Here is a 6000-nt window from a genome sequence, read left to right as displayed (position 1 = left end):
GAACAAATACCAACCCAACTATACCTTACACCCTTCCAGACATTTCTTGATGAAGTCTCCTAGATATATTTTTGTTTTGTCCCCTCTTTAAAACCACAAGGTTTGTACATTTGGTTGTTAGGGATGTGTAAACGCTCATGTAAAATTCTATATGCAGGGCAATTTTATGGCTCTTCTTCTATTTTTCCTCTCTATCCCCACCCAAAAGCTTCCAAAATCTGAGTGATCTTGCCAAATAGTATATTTGATGCAGACTAATCATAATGGGCTTATATATGCCTTTTCCCATGCCCTGTCCAGTTGGAAGCATAGTCTTTATTCATTCTGGTAACAAATGGTGCATGATTGTTCAGCAATGTGACACAAACAGGCCTTAATTTTTGTCTTTGTTCTGCAGAATGATACATTAAGCAGATTTTGCTAGAATCTTAGGTTTGGGTTTTAATCTTTGTACACTGAACTGTAGATACTTGTTTGGAACAAGTGTAGCAGTATTCTACTAAATGTGACATGTTACTTGCACCGTAGTATTGGTATAAGGGAAACTAATCCTTTTGTTTAAAAGGGGCAATTTGATGCCTTATGTAAATAAAAAAAATAGTTTATTATATTATAACCCCAATTCGTTTCAAATTCTAAAACCAAATTAACGTTTATAAATAAAATATTCTCTTTAGCTCTTGTCTGACTCTTTTGAACGTAGCTATTTCACAAGTCATCTATGAAGGGAAAAAATGGAATGTTTCCCTCTTTACTTCTCATTTATGAAGAAGGCATGGGAGGACTTTTCATTAGGAATTCATTTCTTGTCTTCTTGGGAAGGTTCTGTGGCCATCTCTCTGTTAAGGAACCTTACTGGTGGAAAGACCTAGTGTGGTCAAGGCTCAGGCTGCTTCCACCATTTAATACAGTGCACAAAACAGATATTGTTAGTCACGTGTATGCTATGGCTCCCACTTATACCAGTGTCTGTTCAGCTGATCAGCTGGTGGCACCTGTTAGGGACTTTCTTTAAAATTTCCTCATGTAGTTGAGGCTTTGGATGGCTAGAAAACTAGTGAAATGACAGACCAAGAGCAGGAGTGAAAGCTTGAACAATTGAGGGGGAAAGGGGTTTAGTCAAACTTAGGGTTACCATCCATCCGGGTTTTTCAGCTTTAAATGGCCGTCCGGGGGGGATTTCTAATAAAATAGAAATGTCCGGGATTTCCCCCTTCCCCTCATGCAGAGTGCGGCGCGGCTGATTGGATGGCTGGGCCTGATTGAAAGCCGCTCGCAGGCACTGGGGCCTCTAGCAGCCAGAGTCCCTCCCCCTCCCCCGCTCCCTCCTTCCCCGCAGAGCAGTGCCAGTGTTTGGCTCCACATGGAGCCCGCAGCTCTCCCTCGGCCTGGTAGGGGGAGCAGGCAAGGGACAGGGAACGGGGGGGGTTAGATTGGTCGGGGGTTCTGGGGGGGGCTGTCAGGAGAAGGGGGTGTAGAGAGCAGTTGGGGCAGTCAGGGGACAGGGAGACTTAGATGGGTGGGGTTCTGGGAGCAGTTAGGGTGGGGGGGGTCTCAGGAGAGGGCAGTCAGGACAGGTAGGGGAATTCTGAGGGGGGCGGGAAGTGGGAGGGGGCAGGGCTAGGGCCTGTGTCCTCTTTTTTGATTGTTGAAATATGGTAACCCTAGTCAAACTGGTAAAATCTGCTAATAGCTATTTAACTCCAATAGCTGTGCAGTATTTTGGAGAATTGAACTTTATTACAGATTTAGCATCATCCGTGCTTCGGTTATGATACAACTCTATGTCTGAGACATGTAGAAGGTCTTGCCAGGACAACCAGGGAAGATCATGCTTGATATTTCAAAGGTTTAAAAATGGTGTGGAGCAGAGGGGAACAACTTGATTTTTTTTGGCACCTTAGAGACTAACAAATTTATTAGAGCATAAGCTTTCGTGGGCTACAACCCACTTCTTCGGATGCATATAGAGTGAAACATACATTGAGGAGATATATATATACACACACATACAGAGAGCATGAACAGGTGGGAGTTGTCTTACCAACTCTGAGAGGCCAATTCAGTAAGAGAAAAAACTTTTGAAGTGATAATGAAGATAGCTCAGTACAGACAGTTTGATAAGAAGTGTGAGAATACTTAGATTAAGTATTCTCACACTTCTTATCAAACTGTCTGTACTGAGCTATCTTCATTATCACTTCAAAAGTTTTTTCTCTTACTGAATTGGCCTCTCAGAGTTGGTAAGACAACTCCCACCTGTTCATGCTCTCTGTATGTGTGTGTATATATATATCTCCTCAATATATGTTTCACTCTATATGCATCCGAAGAAGTGGGTTGTAGCCCACGAAAGCTTATGCTCTAATAAATTTGTTAGTCTCTAAGGTGCCACAAGTACTCCTGTTCGTTTTTACAGACACAGACTAACACGGCTGCTACTCTGAAACTTGATTTTTTTTGCCTTTACACGTCATAAAACAATAAAATGGTTACTATTTAAAGTCCATTGGAGACCACTTTTAGAAGTACCTCCTGTCAAGTGTAAAGTTGTTAATAAGAGTGTAAATTCGGACTCTTATGCTAACCCATTAACAATTTAATTTGCATTTGTTAACTTCAAAAGAATTGCTAGAAACTTGCTTTGCCACTGGACAGTGCTGCTATAAACCTGACCCTCACTTTGTCAGGAACCTTTTAACATAAAATCTTGGGAGGCCCAGAGTGAGCTGTTTCTGTGCTCCTATGAGGGAACGCTGCAGACATCATTCTTAGAGTTCCTAGCAGGATCCAGGCTGACTGCTGAGTAAAGCTGTTCAAGTACGGGGGTGGGAGGAGCCGTTCCAGGAGTCCGGAACTCCAGGGAGTGGGGCAGGGAGGCAGGATACATGTGGTCTCAAGACAGGAGCTTGCAGGAGACAGCGCAGCCTCTCCCCCTGCAAAAAAAGAGCTATAGCTGCTGTGAGGGAGATGGAACAGAGGCAGGAAAAGTGAAGCTTCTGCCTTCCTCGCGCAGGAAGCCGTGGGAGTGGCAGGGTGGATATGATTTAAATCACCAGTCAGGAAGACTCAATTTAATCATGGTTTTCTACATAAAAGTGCATTCTTGTTGGTTGTTATAACCTTAATACATATTCTTCACAACTCGGAGATGTAGGTTTCATTTTTAGAAGGGACACTATACATTTTTTAAGTGATTTATTTGGAAAACTTTTCAGATTAGCTTTACAGCTATATCAGAAAATTAATGATTGGTTATTTCATTTACCAAAGGTAATTGAAGCAGATATTTATGAAGTCATTGGGAGGTGAACTATCTCCAATTCAACAGGTTAATCATTAATATTTGGAGGATTTTCTTGACATGCTGTATTAGGAGGAGAACATCACCAGACCGACATTTAAATTGTTTTATTTAACTAAAACAACGTTATGTATTCTGGATTTTTTCTTCAACAGCAAACATACTATTTTAACAAAACAAGCATATGAATTTTTGAATTTAGTTAAACATTCAAGTTTTTTAAAATCAGGTTTGTTTTTCTTAAAATTGTTTTTAACTAAAATAGTTAAATGAAATATATATATTTTTAAAACAAATTAAATTGACTATGTCAGCCAGGTCAACATGAGAAACTTAAAATATTGGCTTCTGCAGCTAACTGTCGTCTTCACCTTCATTTTCCTGTTTATTCATAATCGGGAAAAGAAAAACAAGCTTTCCTGCTTTTTCAGGTCCCAAATGATTTCTCAATTTGGAATGAATTAGACCAAAGGAATAAATATTCTTTCTACACTGACAGAAGAAGCTACTGCTGTTAAAAGTGAGATTATCATTTCAACAGTCTCTGAATCCAAGTGCTTAAGTGACTTCCACCAGTTCACTGGTGTGACTTTCTTCATCAGCAAACCTATATTTCTTGAATGGTTCTTATTCCCAAACTGGGCCTTTTTTATGGCCTGCTGCCATTATAGGTTTTCCCTTCTAGTGAGAGAATGGTATGGTAGATCTCAAATCAATGAAGGCTACACTCAAAAAGACCTCAAGGCTTCTGGAATATGCTGCTCAAACAGTTTCACTTTTGTTTCTACTGCCTGTCCCTCCCTTCTCCCATTTATCTCCAGACTTCTTCTCCTTGCCCAGATCTATTCTGCCCCCATCAATCTTCTAGTCATTGAACTTTTTGAAACTTTGCACTTTTAGAGAGAGGTAAGGGATTGACACTGTACACAAATTTGCAGAGGGACAATAGGGTTGAGGTCTGTTATTTCTCACCTCGATTTATTTATTTATTTATTTAAAAACATTTTTGCTCTTAACAAGCATATCATTTATGGAGATACAAGTCCACAGTTTGAGAACTGCAAAACTAAGCATCTCTGATGGTATCTTCTAGACTGAGCACTGAGTCCCATTGGGTAGATAGAAAGATTAACATGAATAATCTATACAGAAGCTCCTGGAACCCCATAAAATTGGGTCCCTAATCCATGAACTATTGGAACTCAGTTACAAAACTTTTCTTAAACATTACATGACGATATTGTCTTATACTATAGAATTGGAATTTATAATCCTTATTCCATGATGAGATATCTTTGAGCTATAATGTATCTTAATTAAAACTATCTTTAGATAGGTTTTTTTTCCTCAAAAAGCATTTTATCAAAAACTGTTTATTTAAATTTTTTGAGATATATATATATATATATATATATATATATATAAAATTTTAAATCATTGATTTTTATCCACCGTGGGGAAGAGGAAGCAGCAAATCCTGAAGAGCAATGATGCCTCATCTGATGAATGGGTGAGACTGGAGACAAACAGCAGGGGGAGCTACAGGTGATTTTGCAGTCAGGGTATGTCTATGCTGCAGTTAGACACCTGTGGCTGGCCTATGCCAGATGATTCAGGCTTGAGGGGCTCAGGCTAAGGGCCTGTTTAATTGCAGTGTAAATGCTTTGAGATCTTCCCACCTCGTGCAGCCCCAGCAAAACCTCCCCTCTAGGTCCCTGTGTGAGAGCTCTGTACCAGCAGAGGGATGAATTCCCCTGTAATGATACAATTCTGCTCTTAGTTCCAAAGGTGTTATTCACATCAATATCACGACAGTTTGGGAGAAATTCAAAGTTGTTAATGTGACCAGGCTCTGCCACAAACTTCTTGTGTGGCCTTGGGCAGGTTACAATTTCTGTCTGCCTCCAACCCCTCGTCTTCACCATACACTCCTTGAGCCTTTCTTGACGCCAGGAGAAATATTACTCACCTACCCCTCAATTCAGGAAGATATTTAAACTTCCTCCTAACTTTTAGCACATGGTGGGTGTTCAGAGTTAGGAACTTGCTTAAGTATATTCCTGAATTGGGGCCCTAGGCCTTGTTTCTGCAGACACTCACACATGCTTAATTTGAAGTGTGAGTAGTCCTGTTGCCTACTTAGAGATACATATGTGCGTAAGCGTTTGCAGAACTGAGGTCTATGTTATCAGTGTGCTCAAGCATGAGCCACTAAAGTCAGTGCAACTCATAGGTGCAGGGGTCCTTGCACAATTTGCTGCTCCTCTTACATTGAAAGGGACTTTGAAACGTCCTGTTGAGCATTGATTACAGTTACTGTTCATGTTTTTGAAGATTGACATGTGTATTATAAGATTTTAGTATTTATTGATTATATTTTATATATATCTAGATCAGTGATACTCATCAGACTGAAGCTTGGGAACCGCAAGAGGCTCTTTAATGTGTCTCCTGCCGCTCTTTGCAGCACACGATATTAAAACACTGTGATTTAATTATTAACCAATCTAAGTTACCAAATATCAGGATCAGTTGTAGAATACTTAGTCAGTCATTTTGTTGTGAGAATAATATATCTATGTAGTAAATGAAGCCATGAATTCATACTACTGTGGCTTTTTCAGGTAATGTTGATTGCCAATTTGGCTCCTGAGCCACTGAAGTCTGAGTATTACTCATCTAGATCTAAAGCTACA

The sequence above is a fragment of the Terrapene carolina genome, unplaced genomic scaffold (assembly GCF_002925995.2).
Source record: "Terrapene carolina triunguis isolate 2854851 unplaced genomic scaffold, T_m_triunguis-2.0 Scaffold35022, whole genome shotgun sequence".
Lineage (NCBI taxonomy): Eukaryota > Metazoa > Chordata > Testudines > Emydidae > Terrapene > Terrapene triunguis.
The sequence above is the reverse complement of the archived record's forward strand: the minus strand, read 5'-3'. Positions refer to the sequence as shown.